This window comes from Aotus nancymaae, unplaced genomic scaffold, assembly GCF_030222135.1.
Source record: "Aotus nancymaae isolate 86718 unplaced genomic scaffold, 86718_ANA_hifiasm-v0.15.2.pri h1tg000051l, whole genome shotgun sequence".
NCBI classification, from domain to species: Eukaryota; Metazoa; Chordata; class Mammalia; order Primates; family Aotidae; genus Aotus; species Aotus nancymaae.
Window position 1 is genome coordinate 14,181,008 of NW_026988465.1, and position 20,685 is coordinate 14,201,692.

Consider the following 20,685-nt stretch of genomic DNA (forward strand, 5'->3'; position numbering starts at 1 on the left):
CCCCTCTCAGTTTTCTTTCTTTGCCCTTGCCAGATGCCCCATTTCTAGCAGTAGTGTAAACACTTACTTCCTCCATGATTAAATGAGAGGGGCAGGATTCCACTTGATGCTCATAATTTTACCTTTAGAACTAAAATCTAATGCTTTTTGGTTTTTTTAGACAGGGTCTCACTCTGTCACCCAGAGCGAAATGCAATGTCATGATCTCGGCTCACTGCAGCCTCCGCCTCCTGGGTTCACGGAATTCTCCTGCCTCAGCCTCCCAAGTAGCTAGGCTTACAGGCACCCACCACCACGTCTGGCTGATTTTTGTATTTTTAGTAGAGACAGGGTTTCGCCATGTTGGGCAGGCTGGCCTCCAACTCCTCGCCTCAGGTGAACCACCCGCCTCGGCCTCCCAAAGTGCTGGGATTACAGGCATGAGCCACCTGAAATCCAGACCGAAATCTAATTCTTGATTCCAACTATAGATTATGGCTTCTCTTTTAACTTAAAACTACAAAATATGTCACATGGAAGAGATATGAAGAGAAATGAAAGAATACATAAATACAAGCTGTTAGGATGATGTGATTTTTTATGTTTTATACTTTCATTACTTTTAAGATGCTATATTAAAATGGAAAATAAATAAACTTGCTTTCTTACTAATAAACCCTAACCATTGGCCTCAGGCAATTTCACCCCCTGAAGCCTTGTTTACACTCAGAGTAGAAGTGTTAAATATCATATTGGTAGCTTTTTCTGGATTCAAATTGGCCTACAGGTCTCTTACATACTCTCAAATAATTTCTCTTCCTTACACTGTCTCTAAGCTTTGACGTTTGGCTTTTCTTTCATTAATTCTGCTTTCAAAACCATTACCGTATTTCTTCTCAATAATTGGAATTTTTATAAAAACGTGTTAAATGCTTTTGGTAATCATTTTATTTCCTACATTGTTTAAGATAAACTTGTCAGTTTCTCTAAGTCCTGACTTTAAACCTGGATTTGTTTCATTAAGCAAAAACTGAGAAATCTGTATATTGACCACTGATTGCATATCATGAACTGCCCTTGTTCAGGAATACTGTGTATAGCTGTGTGGGTGGTGTGCAGGTGGCTTACGGATGGAGGATATTTGCTAACATGTGACAAGAGGAAGAGCCACCACATGGGCTGTTAGCAGCCCTTCCTTAGAATTGAGTAAGGACGTAAAAGACATTCGAAATATCAATGGCCTTGCTTTCAGGCACTTACGTGTTGACAGGGGACACTTAAAAAACAGCAAACAGAAGAAATTTAAGATAGTAATTTCTTTCCAGTTTAATAAATAAACTAAATTTCAAAGGTATTTAAAGAAGGAAGAGATGAAAGTGGACTGAAGCATTCAGGTACAGTTCTAAAAGTCAGTGGCATTTTAAAAAGATGGCTGCATTTATTAAGACCGGTGGTCTTATCTATTTTTAGTTACACACAATTTTTATGTGGGGACAATCTTATCCACAAGGTAGATCATTAGAGACACACACAGTGGTTTGAGTGGTGTCAGCACCTCCTTCCTCTTCTCAGATACCTTCTATCCCACCCTGACTTCAATGCCTGGAATTTGAGTTAAGGTATGGCCATAGTAAGATGATCTTTTAAAAAAGATATTCCCAAAAGGCTAAACATACCAAACACAATCTACCCAGATGATTCTGATGAACGAGGCTGTTCATGCCTCGGCTTAAACAGATGAAGACAGGCACTCAGGAGAAGATTTGAAGAAGAGACCACAGAAGCTCCATTCTGAGAAGGGTGATGAAATCTCAAGCCATATGGGCGGATCACCTGGGATCGGGAGTTCAAGACCAACCTGAACACGTGGAGAAACCCTGTCTCTACTAAAAATACAAAATTAGCTGGTCGTGGTGGTGGGCACCTGTAATCCCAGCTGCTCGGGAGGCTGAGGTGGGAGAATTGCTTGAGCCTGGGAGGTGGAGGTTGCAGTGAGCCGAGGTTGCACCATTGCACTCCAGCCTGGGCAACAAGAGTGAAGCTCTGCCTCAAAAAAAAAAAAAAAAAAAAAGAAATATCAAGCCATCCTGTTCCATCTTGTCCACTTGTGAATCATCCCTTTGCCCAGTATGTTTACGCTGTATAGCAACTTGTCCAACCTGGGGCCTGTGAGCTACGTGTGGCCTAGAATGCCTTTGAATGTGGCCCAACACAAATTGGTAAACTTTCTTAAAATAGTATGCGTTTTTGGAATTTTTTTTTTTAACAGTCCAGAGGTCTTTTATTTTTTTTAACACCTATGATGCCATGAATCCATAGGGAATGGGTTCCAGCAGCTCAGGCTCCTTCCCATTGGCTCCCACACAGTGCGCTTCTCTGGGTGGAGCAGGCTGGCGCTTCAGTTGAACCCAGGTACCCTTCTCTTTGGCTCCTTTCTTTTTCTGATCATTTTCCTTCACACATTTCAGAAAGCTATCTCGGCTCTTAGAGTGCTTGATGTGCTCAATACGCACATTAATGCTCTTGGCAAGAATCTTGCCCTTAACTTGTTTGTTTACAACAATGCCAACAGCATGCCGGGTAACATTGTAGACTCTTCCAGTTTTGCCATGATAACATTTGTGGGGCATTCCTTTTTGAACAGTACCCATTCCCTTGATGTCTACAATATCACCTTTCTTATAGATTCGCATATACGTGGCCAAAGGAACGACTCCATGTTTTCTAAAAGGCCTAGAGAACACGTATCAAGTGCCTCTCCTCTTTCCCTTTGTGTTCGTCATTTTGGCGAATTACTGGAAGATGGCGGTTCCGGCCGAAAGGGTGAGTTTTTTGGAATTTTTTTAAGCTCATCAGCTATCGTTAGTGTATTTTATGTGTGGCCAAGACAATTCTTCTTCTTCCACTGTGGCCCAGGGAAGCCAGAAGACTGAACACCCCTGATCTCCAGGCTATCTGCCTGTTGACACCATCAGCTCCTGCATCCAACCATGGCCATGTAAGGACTCCATGACCCAGTGTCACCGATACGGTTTGCATCTGTGTCCACACTCAAATCTCATGTTGAACTGTAATCCCCAATGCTGGAGGTGGGGTTTGGTGGGAGGTGATTGGAGCATGAGGGCAGTTTCACATGGTTTAGCACCATCCCTCCTTGGCGCTGTCATCACAATAGTGAGTTCTCGTGATATCTGGTTGTTTAAAAGTGTGTGGCACCTCCCGCCTTTCCCAAAGGCACTCCCTTTGCCTTCCGCCATGATTGAGAGCTCCCTGAGGCCTTCCCAGAAGCAGAAGCCGCTATGCTTCCTGTACACCCTGCAGAACCGTGAGACAATTAAACCTCATTTTTTCTTTCTTTCTTTTTTTTTTTTTTTTTAGACCGAGTTTCGCTCTTGTTGCCCAGGCTGGAGTGCAGTGGCGCAATCTTGGCTCACTGCAACCTCTGCCTCCTGGGTTCAAGCAATTACCCTGCCTCAGCCTTTGGAGTAGCTGGGGACTATAGGTGCGCCACCATGCCCAGCTAGTGTTTTGCATTTTAGTGGAGACGGGGTTTCACCGTGTTGACTAAGATGGTCTCGAACTCCTGACCTCGTGATCCACCAGCCTCAGCCTCCCAAAGTGCTGGGATTACAGGCATGAGCCACCGCGACCGGCCTAAGCCTCATTTCTTTATAAATTACCCAGTGTTGAGTATTTATAGCAACGCAAGAACAAGCTAATAAAATCACTCAAAGCAGGTGACTCGCCTTCTGACATAATCATCAGAAGATGAATAGTAGTCTAACGCTCCATCATCACAATCCTACGTCATTTACCTCAGTTCATTAAATCCCATAGGCATTTTGTCATCTCTTATCACCACAAGAAGAAGGGTGAGTATAGTATAGTACAATGAGATATTTTGAGAGAGGTAGAAGGACTACATTCACATAACTTTTATGACAGTATATTGTTACAATTTTTTTTTTTTAACTCAGTCTCTCGCTCTTGTCTGCCAGGCTGGAGTGCAATGGCACGATCTCGACTCACTGCAATGTCTGCCTTCCAGGTTCAAGTGATTCTCCTGCTTCAGCCTCCCGAGTAGCTGGGATTACAGGCACCTGCCACCACACCAGGCTAATTTTTGTATTTTTAGTAGAGACGGGGTTTTGCCATGTTGGCCAGGCTGGTGTCGGACTCCTGACCTCAGGTGATCTGCCCGCCTTGGCTTCCCAAAGTGCTAGGATTACAGGTGTGAGCCACCGCGCCCAGCCAATTATTCAATTTTATTATTAATTGTTATCATCGATCTCTTACTATGCCTAATTTATAAATTAAACTTATCTTAAGTATATATGTATAGGAAAAAAACACACGGTACAGAGGGTTCAATACGAATCTGTGGTTTCAGAAATCCACTGGGTGGGGTCTTTGAACATATCCCTCGTGGATAAGGGGCACTACTGTACTATATAAACTTTATAGACTATGAATTTTGAGTCTCTGGGTCACCTCCTCTGTTGAGATTCTAGCAAAGCCCCTGATAGAGTTCATTAAAAAGTTGTATTCTATATAAGCAGAGGTAAATGAGTGTAGAAGCATTATAACCACAGATTTCTCCTTTTCCCCCCCGAGTCTACTGTGTTATCAGTCCTTGAGTTCAGCCTTGGCTGTTGCAACTGGAGTGTAATACATGGGGACAAACTCAGTGCAGAGGAGGTGGCTCAGGATGCAAGGACAAGGACACAAAGTGGAAAAGACAAGAATACTCTTAGCAAGGACAAGGAAGGAGACATCAATTGCAAAGAAATATACAGGGCAGGCCGGGCGCGGTGGCTCACGCCTGTAATTCCAGCACTTTGGGAGGCCGAGGCAGGCAGATCATGAGGTCATGAGATCAAGATCATCTCAGCCAACATGGTGAAACCCCATCTCCACTAAAATACAAAAGAAATTAGCCCAGCGTGGTGGCATGCACCTCTAGTCCCAGCTTCTGAGGAGGCTTAGGCAGGGGAATCACTTGAACCTGAGAGGTGGAGGTTGCAGTGAGCTGAGAAAACGCCACTGCACTTCAGCCTGGTGACAGAGCAAGACTCCATCCAAAAAAAAGAAAGAAAAGAAAAGAAAGAAAGGAAGAAAGAGGGCAAAGGAGACAACGGGAGAAATTTTGAGGCAGAAGGGAGAGGAGCTGAAGGAGTAGAAGTTAACACAGTTATCAGTCTCCTTGTCTAGCACATCATGAGATCATCGGCTAAGGAAAAAGGCATGTTTGGGCTGGAATCTCAAGGGACTGAAAAGATTTAGAAAAGCCCAGCTACTGTCCTCTTCCTTCCTATTCCACTACCTTCTGACCTAATCCTGTAAGAGAAAAAGTTGTCAACCCATGTGTAGTCAATGATCTTCATGTGTCTGGCCTGAGAAAATAGCCATTAACCAAACAAACATAATCCCCACTTTCTTGGAATGTATAGGTCTAGTTGGAAAATATGGACAATAAGTATCAAAGCGTTGTGAGGAAGAAGCGTTCACAGGGGTTAGCCCTTCTGGGGGAGACATCATATAGCAGACAGATGCTATGACGGACAGGGCTAGTTAAGGGAAGAGGGCAGGCTTCAAGCTGAGGCTCGTTACTTCCCTCCAGACTAGGTAATTGTTTCTTAGTGGATTTCCCTGCCTCCTATCTCTTTCCAGTCCTATACGCCACCACCAAATTAACCATTGTTACCATGGTTATGCTCGAAAAGCAATAGTCAATATTCCCCCAGTGCCTACTACTTAGGCTCCAAGCATTTTAGGTTAAGATCAAAGGCCTCTACCAGCCAGGGCCTAACCTTCCTTCTATACTTGGTTCCACAAACCTCCATTCCAGCCAGATTCACAGACTGTCCTTCATACATGCCATCCTGTATTACCTCTCCACTTCTGCCTTTGCCCATCATCTTGAGTGTTTTTCCTCCACTATCCACTCTTAATGTCTCATTTCTGCATGAAGACTCAACTCGTGTCCATCAGAAAGTGTTCTCTGATCCCCAGCACTAGAAGCAATCTTCCTCTCCATGGAAATGTGTTCATACTTCTCCTAGAATTTTTTTTTTACAACATTCCTGGAACTGTGGTTATTTTTATACTCTTCACATCTTCCTATCATATTATCAACCTAAAGACAGGATTTGTGTCTCATCCACTCTTAGACTCCATAATAGTTTATACGCCAATAAAAAATAGATTTAGCTAAGGAAATGCTCTGCTAATGTTTGCTGAAGTTAGTGCTAAAAACATGTCATATTGAATGGATGCTTGGAACTTTCCTGTGATCCTGCACACATTGATTCTTATGGATATATATATTTTTCTGCATTTCTGGAAGATAAATGTTCTAAATACATACATGCTTCATCCATCCATCCATTCATTATTTGATATAAACATATTGAATGCCTACCATATGCAAGGTATGCACAGGATAGGGATGGTGCTGGCTCTGGCTTTATGCAGTGTACACATTCATTGATCAATGTTTATGTCATTTTGTTTCCCTTCTTTCCAGACAAAGGGAAGCAAAGACTCACTGCACCTCATTACCGTCAGCAGAGAGCAATGTGCAATTGGAATGATCTTTGTTTAAGTTGTGACCTATGGGGTCAGAATAAACCTTGTAATGTACAGAACCAAATTATGTGCATCGACAGAGAATATCGGCCTTTTAGAAATTCATCTCATATTTATTGTTTGGAGATTTTACTTTTGGAAGACATCAGTTACATTTCCCCACTTTTTCTCTCTTGTCTGCAATTATTTTCCTGGCATTCATTCAATAAAGAGCTTCAAGTCACTTTTTTTAGATTGAAATAAACTTTGATGAAAATTGAAAATCAATGCTTTCTTCCTAATGACGTTAATAGAGAAAAGCCTCCAATTTTGTAATTATAATCAATATATAAAGGGGAAGTGGCCACAAATATACTGCACATCTTAAGCCGGCTGGGTTTGGTTACTTTAATTTTTAAACAATCAGGACATTTTAAAAGTTGCTGTTTATACAATACTTTTTTAAAATGTCACACGCTATGAGTGCACCCAGTCTTGCTATCTACTAGCTCCTTCTCCTGCCAGAGCCTTTATCCTCATTTTGGGTCTAGGGGTACACACGCCGGTCTCTTGCTTCCTAAGGACCCCATTACCCATTTCTCTGCACCAGTGTTTGGGGATCCAACCTATCTGTGCCGCCAGGAGCCTCCGGATCTTTCCAGATTTCTTTGCAATACTGCCTGATGCACTGAATCCATTTCTCTCCTAGCCTGGCGCTTGGCAGGCAGGCTGGCGCTCCCTGGCTCTGCCTTCCCCATCTCCCTGTCTTTTCTCCCACGGCCCATCTGCCCCTCCTTTCCTCCACCCCCTTCTCCTCTCTGCTCCCCTTTATTTCCACTCCCCACCCGCGTGGCTTTGCTCTCTCTCTCCCCGCTCAGCTCGTCTGTATTTGGAGCTCCGGAAGCTGCCGGAGACTCTCCCCGGGAGCAGCGTGACTGACACCGGCTCCTATTCACGGGGGAGGAGGGAGAGGGAGGAGAAGGGGAGGGCCGCGGGAGGAGGGTGCAGTGGCCGACCACGGATTTGCGTTGCCGAGGACGGGACCCCGGAGCAGCGAAGCAGGTAATCCTGCAGCGGTCGCGGCCGGGTCAGGCGGGGTAGAGGGGTCAGGGTGCAGGTGCGGGGGGCGCCTGGCGGCCGGCGCTGGCAAGTTGCGTGCGATGGGTGGGGTGGGAAAGCGGCCGGACGCAGCGGCGTTGGCGGCGGCGCGCGGGGGAATAAAGGCGGCGCGGGCGCAGGGTCCGGGGCGCGGGGACCTGGGCGCGGGGCGCGGGCGCGGGCGGACTCCCATCTGGGTCAGCGGAGCGGCGCGCCCTGCCCCCGCCTCCCCAGCCCCGGAGTCCCGGCCGCTCGGAAGGCGGGGTGCGGGCGGGAGCGGCCCGGGGCTGGCGGGCGGCCGCGGCCTCCCAACCCCAGCGCCGCCACCCGCCCGGCCGCTCTAACTTTGGGGGTCTCGCCCCCGTCCCCCGCGGCTGTGAGTCTTCCAGGGGCGTGGGGGCGGGGGCGGGGGTGGGGGTGGGGGTGGGGTGGGAGTCACTGCGCCGGTTCTGACCTGAGCCACCTCGATCAGAAAGTGCTGGAAAGAAACAAACCTGGCTTCCCCGCTGCAGAACCTGACTTGAGGCGATGAGTCACTTCTGAAAAATGCAGAGGCAACTGAGGCTTGGGGGAACGGCTCGGAAAAACGGCAGCGCCGCGGGCTCTCTGACTGCTTTGGGTAGAGGGGTGTTCGTGGAAGTAGCCGCCCTAGCATCACTTTTAGGGCCGAAAATCAACCTGCAGATGGCCTTTTCTTTATTCTCATCCGAGTGGTGTTCGCTCCAAGTTGTAGCAATATTTGAATGCATGCATTCTTAAGAATGAGTATGTATGGGTGACTGCATTTAGGAAATTGGACTAGGACTAGCTCCAAACAGCCAGAGTGGAGATGAACACTTGGTAAAAAGATCTAGGACCTTTGGTTTTATAGTCACGGGCATGCAGAAGCGTCTGGGACTGGAGCACTGTAGTTTACTGAGTACTCCTATTTCTTTACTGCTTCTGTAGATTGCATTTAAGGAATGTTCCTTAGAATTCTTGGTAAACTATCTAAGCCCACTTAGTGTAAAATTACAACGGTAGAGTGAACTTTAGAGAAGTGGATCTATAGTTACTAGAGTCTTAATTAGACTGCAAGCCCCTTGAGAGCAAGGATGGGTTGTTAGTTCCTACGGCACCAAACGGTATTTGGCTCATAGCATGTAATGGATAGACAATAAAAGTTTGTAAAATACTTAATTCAGTAACTTAAGTGTAGCTGGAGCTTGACTTCTTGAATATACTGCATATTTTGCAAGGAAAGGCGGCTTCTCCATGAATCCTGAAATTTAAAAAATTCTTAATATTACAATCAAAGTGTCATATAAATATTTCTTAAGGATAAAGAGAAAAAGAAGTTGACGATGAGAAATCAGGAAGGTGATTATCAGGGTGGTTTTTGCTAGTAGGAAGTAGGTTTTTGTTCCCCATAGTTAATGTGAGAAGTAATTTAATTTGTTGATAAAGTGTAGGATTTGGTAAACTTTTGAGTTAAGAGCTGGATAGTAAACATGTAGGTTTTGCAGGCAAATACTCAATTCCACGGTTATAGTTTGGAAGCAGCTAAAGACAGTGCCTAAAGGAATGGTATGGCTGTGTTTCACTTTATTTACAGACATTGAACCTTGAAGGTCATATACTTTTCACTAGTAACAAAATATTTTTCTCATTTTTTCCAGTCTTTAAAAACTGTAAAAACCATTCTTAGCTTGAGGGAGGAGCAGATAACACAAAAGTAAGAGAGAGGGGAAAGGATTTGTCCTGCTGGTAGTAGTTTGCTACTCCCATTGACTCACTCTGTGCTAGAATTTGGCAAGGAACGTTTTGAAAGAATAAATGGGCCACATTCTGTTGAGTGCCTGTTATACCCTGGTAGTTAAGTTAAATACCCTCAAGAAAAGCATTAACTTATTTTGAGCATTATGGTGTTTTCTTTTGTTTTGACTATTTCCTAACATCTTTATGCATGAGGTTTTGTTTTTATTAATTATGTAACATTTTATATGTAACAATAATATGCTAAGTCTAGGTAAGTTATGAACAATATATTCAACTGAACAACTGTGAATTCATCACTACGTTTAGAAACTAGGGCTTAAGAACTAGATAGTTGTGAAAAGATAGCCCATATAATGGGAGAAAATATTTGGGAATCATATATCTGATAAGGGACTTGTACCCACAACATATAAAGAGTTCTTGCAAGTCAATAATAAAAAGAAAACGAATCCTATTTTAAAATGGGCAAAGGATCTTAATAGCTACCTCCAAAGAAGATATACAAATGCCAAATAAGCCCATGAAAAGATATTCAACATTATTACTCATCAGGGAAATGTAAATCAAAACCATGATGGGATACTACTTCATACTCACTAGCATGGCTGTAATTAAAAAGTCAGATAATAACAAGTGCTGGTGAGGATGTGGGGGAATTGGAACCTTCATACACTGCTGGTGGGAATATAAGATGGTGCCCTCACTTGGAAAAGTTTGGCAGTTCTTCAAATTAAACATAGAGTTACCATATGACCTGGAAATTCCATTGTAAATATATGTCCAAGAGAAATTAAAACATATGCTCACAAAAAAACCTGTACACAGATGTTTATAGCAACACCATTCATAATAGCCAAGAGGTGGAAACAACCAAACGACCATCAGTTGATGAGTGGATAAAGAAAAGGTGGTATATCCATACAGTGAGATAGTATTTGGCCATAAAAAGGAACAGAGTACTGATACATGAAAACATTATGCTAAGTGAAAGAAGCCATTCAGAATATCACATATTGTATGATCTATTCTTATGAAAATGTCCAGACCAAGGAAATGTATAGAGCTAGAAAGTAGATTTTTTGTTGCTTAGGGCTGAAGGGGCTGGAGGTGGGTTGGGTAGGGAAGTAATAGATAAAGGTCACAGAGTTTCTGAACTGAAACATGAAAATATTCTCTAATTGACTGTAGTGATGGTTGTGCATATCTGTGAATACACTAAAAGCCATTGAGTTGTATACTATAAGTGGGTGAATTGTGTGGTATGTGAATTACGTCTCAAAAAAATTGTTAAAGAAAATAAACAGAAGACTGGGGAAAAAAGTACTCGATTGTGAGCTCTCTGGTTGCATGTTTGTGTTTTTCCTCTGTGCCTGCTCTCATGTCCCTCCCGACCCTGGATTTTGTGTTCATCATTTTCCAGTTTACTGTAAACCAGTTTTATCACATATGTATGTATTCCTAAACAATAGTGTTCAGGTTTGTTTTTTGATGTATAAGAAAGGTATGTATAATCTCGCATTCTTTTTTTCTGTTTTTTGAGATGGAGTCGCTCCCTGTCACCCAGGCTGGAGTGCAGTGACACAATCTCAGCTCACTGCAACATCCGCCTCCCGGGTTCAAGTGATTCTCCTGCCTCAGCCTCCCAAGTAGCTCAGAATACAGGTGCCTGCCACCATGCCCAGCTAATTTTTGTATTTTTAATAGAGAAGGGGTTTCACCATGTTGGCCAGGCTGATCTCAAACTCCTGACCTTAGGCCATCTGCCCACCTCAACCTCCCAAAGTGCTGAGATTACAGGTGTGAGCCACCGTGCCCTGCCTAATCTCAAATTCTTAAAATTCAACATTAGGTTATTAAGAATCACCCACATTGTTGCACGTAGGTATGTAATTTTTTTTGGCGAATATTCCATGATTTATTTTACCATTCTCTTGTTGACGGGCATTTGGGTTGGTTCCCATGTTTTGCTATTACAAAGAATGCTGCTTGAAGGCTTTTTTCCATGTGTCTTGGCACACATGTGCAAGAGTCATTCAGTGTGAATGTGCCATGTATTTTAATGGCAAAAAAAACACAAAAACCCACCCTGATTCTCCTTTGACTTACACATTGATGGCATATAACCACTTAACTCATTTCTTCAAATCCAGATAAAATGACTAGATGACATTCTGACTTCTCATCCTATTTACATTCTAGTTGTAAATGTATTTCCCTATGTTTTAAGAAGTGTGGAAAAATCTAAAACTTCACAACTGACTTTCACAGCAGGACCTTTTAACCCAGTCACTCATGGGCATCTTCATCTCCTTATGTCATCTGGATTTAGGATTGGAGGGAGGACAACTTAACTATTATTACACCAAAGGAACAGTGTCAAGGCACATGAATGGTTACTGAACCTCACTAAAATTTGCCTTGTACTGTATATCCTAATAGGTGGTCTAGTATTTCTGATATGATTTAGTTAGGTAATTCTGATAACAATGAGCCTTGGGCAGTTTCTAGATCTGTCGTTGACTTTGGCTGTGAGCATTTGCCATTCATTCAGACATTTCTCCTTGAACTTGGAAGAGGGAAAGCACTTAAAGTCAGAACAAACCATTATAAGGAATTTTTAAATTATTTTTACTGTCTTTTTTTTTTTTTTTTTTTTGAGACGGAGTTTCGCTCTTGTTACCCAGGCTGGAGTGCAATGGCGCGATCTCAGCTCACCGCAACCTCCGCCTCCTGGGTTCAGGCAATTCTCCTGCCTCAGCCTCCTGAGTAGCTGGGATTACAGGCATGTGCCACTGTGCCCAGCTAATTTTTTGTATTTTTAGTAGAGACGGGGTTTCACCATGTTGACCAGGATAGTCTCGATCTCTTGACCTCGTGATCCACCCACCTCGGCCTCCCAAAGTGCTGGGATTACAGGCGTGAGCCACCGCGCCCGGCCCCTATTTTTACTGTTTTAAGATACACATAAAATTTACTATTTTAAACATTTTCTTTTTGAGACGGAGTTTTGCTCTTGTTTCCCAGGTTGGAGTGCAATGGCACGATCTTGGCTCACCGTAACGTCTGTCTCCCAAGTTCAAGTGATTCTCCTGCCTCAGCCTCCCAAGTAGCTGGGATTACAGGCATGCACCACCATGCCCGGCTAATTTTGTACTTCTAATAGAGACGGGGTTTCTCCATGTTGGTCAGGCTGGTCTTGAAGTCCCGGCCTCAGGTGATCTGCCTACCTTGGCCTCCCAAAGTGCTGGAATTACTGGCATGAGCCACTGTGTCTGGCCTATTTTAAACATTTCTAAGCATACTATTCAGTGGCATTCAGCTCATTCCCACTGTTGTGCAACCATTACTATTGCCCATCTCCAGAACTTTTTCATAATGCGAAACCGAAGCTTTGTACTCACTAAACATAACTCTGGATTCTCCTCCTGCACAGTCCATGGTAACCAACATTCTACTTTCTGTCTCTGAATTTGCCTATTCTAAGACCTTATACAATACTTGTCCTTTTGCTACGTGAGCTTTTTTGTTTGTTTTTGAGGTGGACTCTTGCTCTATCACCCAGGCTGGAGTGCAGTGGCACCATCTGGGCTCACTGCAACCTCTGTCTCCCGGGTTCAAGCAACTCTCCTGCCTCAGCCTCCTGAGTAGCTGGGATTACTGGCACATACCACCCCACCCGGCTAATTTTTGTACTTTAAGCAGAGATGGTGTTTCACCATGTTGGCCAGGCTGGTCTCCAGCTCCTGACCTCAGGTAATGCACCTGCCTTGGCCTCCTAAAGTGCTGGGGTTATAGGGATGAGCCACCGCACCCACCTACCTTATCTTTTATTTCCAGGGGAATTCCATCTTGTTGTGTTTCTGTCTTTAGTAGACACTTTTCCCACTTTAGGAAAATATGGCTTCTTTCACTGAGAAATTATGTGAAAGGATTGTTTCCCTTTCAGTAAATAGCCCTATACAGAGAGGCACACAGGATGTTGTCTAAAACCAGAAGAAGAAATTTTGACTATTATGAATGGGGTCTTCATCTGCACTGTCTAGTTAATTACACATGTAATAATCCTGGTTTCTTATTGAACACTTAGCCAACTGCAGAAGGTGCATTAGCCCCTAATTCTTAAAATTTCACTTTTACCTGATACATGGATGAAGTAGATAACCATTGATGTTCCTATTAACCCTCAGCTTGTCACAATTTAAAGGCCATTCTGCAATACAGCAGTCTGATCTAGGCCAGGTGTGGTGGCTCACGCCTGTAATCCCAGCACTTTGGGAGGCCGAGGCAGGCATATCACGAGGTCAGGAGATCAAGACCATTCTGGCCAACCTGGTGAAACCCCATCTCTACTAATAATACAAAAATTATCTGGGCGTGGTGGAGTGTGCCTGTAATCCCAGCTACTTGGGAGGCTGAAGCAGGAGACTCGTTTGAACCAGAAAGTCAGAGGTTGCAGTGAGCCGAGGTCGTGCCACTACACTGCAGCCTGGAGACAAAGTTAGACTCCATCTCAAAAAGAAAGAAAAAGAAAAAGTCTAATCTAAAATCTTTTTTGTTTTGATGGGAAGGGGTATTCTGAGAGACTGAAGGAAGGTTCCAAGAGACTGAACATAGAAGAGAGGTGACCTAAATGCCAGTTGTGAAGAGGAGGATGGTTCCTGGAGAAGTGAGTTGCTGGAGACACCAGAGACAGACCTGTAGTACATAGACAGCTTGGTTGTCTTGTGTCTAATACTGTGCTCAGTTTAATGAGAAAATAGCCTCTATTACTTTGCATCAGTCCATTAGGAAATCCAGAGAAATTCTGGGATCCATTGCTTGACTTACTCCCCCTATGTTGAGTGACTGCTCTATCCCTAGCATCTGGGGATGCAAAAATGAACATCAAAGAGGGAGGATAGAATGAATAGAAGATGACACGCTGTAAACATAAGTCTCAAAGGATCTATTCTGGTGATTTGTCGTCATTTCCTACTTTGCTTCTAGTTTTAGTCAGAGAAGAATTCACTGGATTCTTATGGAAATGAATTATTTTATCCTAAGGCAACAAGAACAGTCAGACTGGACTACACTAAGAAAATGAGCGGAACATCATTTCAGAACTAGGTCAAATGGGCTTCCAGGTGGTGGATGTGTCGTTCAGTCTGGTTATAGTGTGATATGCTGGAGTTGGAGGCGTCCATTTGTAATCTTAGTTTGGAAGCTACTATGGTCTGAATGTTTATGTCCTCCCAAAATTCATACGTTGAAATCCTCACTGCCATTGTGAAGGTATTAGGAGTGGGAGGCCTAATAGTTGCACCCACTACCACTGCCGGCTTATTTTTGTATTTTTAGTAGAGATGGGGTTTCACTATGTTGTCCAGGCTGGTCTTGAACTCCTGACCTCGTGATCCAGCCGCCTTAGCCTTCCAAAGTGCTGGGATTACAGGTGTGAGCCAAGGCCACTGCACCCAGCCGCCCAGGTTTCTTTTGAAGAACGCTTTAGGTGCCTGTGCCGCTGCTCCCTGTTCTGCCACACAGTTCTGTGACTGCAGCCACGGGTGGGAGAGAAAAATGCAAACAAAACCCCAAACCCGGGCTTTCCTAACACTCTTCTATTAGCCGGGGTCCCCTTTCCAGTTCTTCTAGCCAGAAAGAAGAGGTTCTGTTGGAGTGTTTGCTACATGCAGCCCCACACAGTTCTGACTTCAGGACGACCCTGAAGAAAAAAATGAGAAAAAACTCTAGCATTTTACTCCCAGATGGATTCCCTTTTCAGTTTTGATTATTCTCAATTCATCTACTATTGTTTTGTCTTTTGGAATCAGAGAGTTGCCTTTTGTGTTTTTAATTTTTGGTAGCGACGAGGTTTCACCGTGTTGGCCAGGTTGGTCTTGAACACAGTTTGGAGAGAGGCTGAAGTGGGCTTCTTCCTTCTTGAGTTGCCTGGTAGCCCCTTTCTCTTTTTGAAGCTTTCTCTTGTTTCCTTTTTCTCTTGTTTCTTCCACACCATTCTTTTCTTCCCACTTTACCTGCTTTCTCTGTTTCCCCTTTTACTTTGGCCTCCCAGGTTCAAAGAGCAAAAAAAGAAGAACCTGTAGTTTTTTAGTGGTCAACAGCATGAGTCGAAAACTCTTATTGATTGTGTTGAAGTAATAAATTGAGGCTGGGAGTGGTGGCTAATGCCTGTAATCCCAGCATTTTGGGAGGCCAAGTCAGGAGGATCGCTTGAGCCCAGGCGTTCAAGGTTGCAGTGAGCTATGATTGCACCACTACAATCCAGCCTGGGCAATTCTGTCTCTTTTAAGACAGAATGAGACCCTGGCTTAAAAAAGAAAAATTGGCCAGGTGCAATGCCTCACACCTGTTATCCCAGCACTTTGGTGGATCACTTGAGGTCAGGAGTTCAAGAGCAACCTGGCTAACATGGTGAAACCTCGTCTCTACCAAAAAATAAAAAAAAATTAGCCGGGTGTAGTGACGCGCGCCTGTAATCCCATCTACTCAGGAGGCAGAGGTTGAAGTGAGCTGAGATTGTGCCACTGCACTCCAGCCTGAGTGACAGAGCAAGACTCCTAAAAAATTTTTTTAAAAATTAAAGTCAAGTGTGAAAGTAGATCCAGGAAACTGGAGACACATGAAGAAGCTGAACAAGCAAAAGGGGGCTGAGGAAATGCTCAGGCCAAATTGGTCACATGGCTATTTTATTTTACATCAAATGATCACACTTGCATTTGTTGGTAATTTCTATTCATAAAACTGGCCCAGCACTTAAGAACTGATCCTTAGGGTTTTTCTTTTTTCGTTTTCTTTTAAGAGAGTTGCTGAATCTGTTATTTAATTGCACATAATTACAATGAATGCTGGTACATTTTGAGATTACAAGGAAATTCAACAAACCCTATTACTCATTGTCTAACTCCATTAGTATTGCTATAAAGGATACCCGAGATGAATTTATAAAGATAAGAGGTTTATTTGGCTCACAGTTCTGCAGGCTGTACAAGAAACATCTGTTTCTGGTCAAGGCTTCAGGCTGCTTCATTGGTGACAGAAGTTGAAGGGAAGCTGGAATACGCAGATGATATGGCGAGAGAAGAGGCCGGAGGAGGGGAGAGGTGCCAGGCTCTTTTTTTTCTTGCCACTCCACAGCTCACAAATGGATGCCAGCCTCTTTTTAACAACCAGCGCTCTTGGGAACTAATAGAGCAAGAACACACTATTGTGAGAATGGCACCAAGCCAGTCATAAGGGGTCTGCTCCCATGACCCAAACACCTCCCACCTCCCATTAGACTCTTCCTGGGGATCAGATTTCAACATAAGATTTGGAGGGGGTCAAACAAACCAGATGGTAGCACTCATTATTCCAGAGAGACAAGGCGTTCTTCAAACTGAAATGACAGAATTTCATAAAGTAAAACATTTCTAGACATGAGAAGTAACTGACCATATGAAATAATATCCTCTTTGATGCTTTTAGTCCACGGTGTTTTTGATACCCCGTGGCTTGCAGTCCGAGGTGATTTTGCAGTGTGCTTGTTCTGTGGTGTGATTTGAGAACTGTGGTGTGTGAGGCCGGGCGCAGTGGCTCACGCCTGTAATCCCAACACTTTGGAAGGCTGAGGCGGGTGGATCACCTGAGGTCAGGAGTTCGAGACCAACCTGACCAGCATGGCAAAACCCCATCTCTACTAAAAATACAAAAAATTAGCTGGGTGTGGTGGCAGGCACCTGTAATCCCAGATACTTGGGAGGCTGGGGCAGGAGAATCACTCGAACCCAGGAAGTGGAGGTTGCTGTGAGCCGAGATCACGCCATTGCACTCCAGCCTGGGTGTCAAAGTGAGACTCATGTCTCAAAAAAAAAAAAAAAAAGAAGTGTGTGAGATGTTACTGTCAGTGTGTCTGGAAGATAGAAGTGGAACACTTGCCATGGTAATTCAGGGATTGAGCACTCACTGGGTACAGATCGCAGTGGTGAGTGCTGTGGACCATTCAGAGAGAAATTATAAAAACAGCATCACTTTATAGTTGTAAAGTTCATGCTCGCCTTTCATCCCCCTAAGAATCCTGAGGCCTGTGTTATTATTGGGTAGATAATACTTACAACGTATTTCTGGAAGTCCCCTGAGCTTTAGGTCCCTACTCGTAACTGCCAGCTGTAGGCACTTCAAATGCAGATGCTCTGACTCTGAACGCCTCTGCCCTGGCCACCTCCACTCCCTATCTCTGTTTTGATTGGCACCACCTTCCCTGAAGCAAAACATCTAAGACATCCTAGTTTTCCCCTTCCCTCCAAACCCCCAACCATTTAATCTTTTCTCAAATCTTGCCTAATCTAAACTTCCCTTAGAGCTTCTTCAATCTGCTGTCACTTTCTTAGTAAATTCCCAAGTCCCCTCTGAACCCTCTCTACCACCCCTTCTAAGTACTCATCAATGCCTTGTTTTTCATGCTTTGTTAGATTAGCTCCTGGCACATAATGAATGTTCAATCAGTATTTACTCGTCATTCATGCTTCCATGCCTTTGTATATGCGAGGCATAGGCTCTGGGATGCCTTTACCTATTTTTCTTCTTCTGAATACCATCCTCTCATCTTCGAGACTTAATTTGGTTCCTATCATCACTTTGGTAGCCTCTCTACTTCCCAGGGCTCAGTTGCACGTCTACCTTTTTTGAGCTTCCCTTCCCACAGGCCCCCATCGCATTCCTGCACACTTCTGTTACGGTAATTCTCAAAGTGCAGGTCTGTGTACTCTGAAGAGTGCTTCTTAAAAAGGCAGATTCCTGGAAATACCCAGAACTACTGCATCAGTATTGTTGAGAGTGGAGCCCAGGAGCCTGCATTTAGAAACTCTCACCTCTCCCCCAGTGATTCTTACACAGAGGAAAAAGAGTAGTGAGAACCAATGTTTTATTCACTCACCTGCCTGGGCCCCTACAACTAGTTCCAGGAGTGGGGAGTGTGGCCACTTGGAGCAGCCTCTGGATAAGTTTCACCACCACTTCTGACTGTTGGGAGATGAGAACACCAAAGTTACTCAGATTTAATGGTTTTTAACTGTATCTTTACTAAGAGGCACAATCCTTTTTCATGTGTTTGTTTTTAAACCTTTTTTGAGTTATAATTTTATATGCCATAAAATTGACCTGTTTTAAATGTTCTAGGCAACCCCTAACCTACTTTCTGTCTCTATAGATTAGCCTTTTCTGGATATTTCTCTTTTTTTTTTTCTTTTTGTTCTTTCTTTCTTTTCTTTCTTTTTTCTTTTTCTTTTTTGAGATGGAGTCTCGCTCTGTTGCCCAGGATAGAGGGCAGTGGTGCCATCTTGCCTCCCAGATTCAAGCAATTCTCCTGCGTCAGCCTCCCCAGTCGCTGGGACTACAAGTTCACACCGGCACACCTGGCTAATTTTTTGTATTTTAGTAGAGATAGGATTTTGCCATGTTGCCCAGGCTGGTCTCAAACTCCTGAGCTAAGGCATTTCTCCCGCCTTGGCCTCCCAAAGTCTTATAAATGGAACCATACAATACACGATCTTCTTGTCTAACTTGCATTTAGCATAATATTTTTGAAATTCACTTGTTTTGTAGCATGTATCAGTATTTCATTCTTTTATATGGTTGAATAACATTCCATTATAATACATAGGCCATATTTTCTTAGCCATTCACTGGTTAATGGACGTTTAGATTGTTTCCATTTTTTGACTGTTACTAACAGTGCTGCTATGACATTCGTGCACAAGTCTTTGTGCGAACATACATTTTTATTTCTCTTGAGTGAAATAGAGTGGAATGGCTTGTTCATCTGGCAAATATGTGCTTAACTTTTGAAGAAACTTCCAGTTTAAAGCAACTGTGCCATTTTCCATGTTCACCAGCAATTCCTTCCTATTCTCACCAGCACTTTTTATTATCTGTGTTTTGGGTTGTAGCCATCCTAGTGTGTGTGAAGTGTATCTGACTGGTATAAGTGTATATGACTACTGATGTTGAGCCCTTTTACGTGTGCTCTTGACCATTTGCCTGTCTTCTCTGGGAAGATGTCTCTTCAGATATTTTGCTGATTATTAAACTGGCATATGTGGGCTGGATGTGGTGGCACACACCTGTAAGCACTTGGGGAGGCAGAGGCGGGCAGATCATGAGGTCAGGAGATCGAGATCCACCTGGCCAACATGGTGAAACCCTGTCTCTACTAAAATACAAAAAATTAGCTGGGCGTGGTGGTGCGTACCTGTAGTCCCAGCTACTCAGGAGGCTGAGGCAGGGGAATTGCTTGAACCCGAGAGGCGGAGATTGCACGGAGCCGAGATTGTGCCATTGCACTCCAGCCTGGGGGACAGAGTGAGACTCCATCTCAAAAAACAAAACTAAAAAAATCTGGCATATTTGTCTTCTTATTGAGTATTAAAGTTCTTTATATATTCCAGATACAAGAGGAGTAATGCATTTACCTGATGGAGGGACGGAAGGTTCACGAACCCCCTGCCCAGCCTGTAATGGCCTGGCCAGCAGGATCTCTATGGCTTTTCTTTTCTCAGTGCCAGGGTGTGGCCCTTAGGGAACTCCTAGAAGCAGTTCTTTGAACTCTACCTTCTGCATGGTATAAACAAGAGCAAAAGGGTAACGTGGGGACACAGGAATAGAAAGACAGGTGGGGACACAGGTGCTTAAACAGGGCCGTAGAGGGGCCTGGGGAATGAGCTCTTCTTCAGTGAAGGGTTTCTACCTCACGTTTAGCTAAGGGAGTTTCTACTCCATGATACGAGAATACAATAGGGTTTATCCTGGTCCTACTCAGCATTCAGAGACCCATCACCCCAAGTCACGGCACAGAGCCAGCCTTTGGGGTGTACTGAGGCTTGCACACGGCCTCCGGAAATCCTAGCTCCTCCAAGAGATCCCTCCTGCCTCAGTAGCCCAGTTCCCTGTGGCCCAGTGTCATGGACAGCTGGCTGGCCCCCAGTGGCGCAATTGTCTCCTCCTCAAGGAGATTGTGGTGCATCGAGGACACAGTCTGTGTCTCATCCACCTGTGTAGCCCCACGTCAGTACCGAACGTAGCTTGAAACACCTTTGCAGACAATTTCCTTAAGCCACTTAAGAAGAAGGAATGAATTTGTATATTGAAAGTAGGAAAACTGAGACTCAGACAGATTAAGTAGTCTGTCTGCTGGAAGAGAGTCATGTGGGTTGTCAGATTAAGGTACTCTGATCCCCAGAGTGCTTTTTCCACTACATCAAGTTTTGAGTCCTAGCCTTTTATCGTCAGATTTCAACTTAGAGGACAAAT

At 44.0% G+C, this 20,685-nt stretch overlaps 1 protein-coding gene and 1 pseudogene across 1 annotated transcript in view; one reads left to right on the forward strand and one right to left on the reverse strand.

The window, feature by feature from the left end:
- Positions 1 to 2,193: 2,193 nt before the first annotated feature.
- LOC135269283 (large ribosomal subunit protein eL21-like) lies at positions 2,194 to 2,765 on the reverse strand (annotated as a pseudogene).
- A 4,692-nt stretch (positions 2,766 to 7,457) lies between these two features.
- The window catches only part of CAP2 (cyclase associated actin cytoskeleton regulatory protein 2), a 146,473-nt gene continuing 133,245 nt past the window's right edge, over positions 7,458 to 20,685 (forward strand). Inside the window, exon 1 of the mRNA XM_012476579.3 lies at positions 7,458 to 7,608. The gene's annotated coding sequence lies outside the window, so the exon portion shown is untranslated. The remainder of the gene's footprint in view (positions 7,609 to 20,685) is intronic.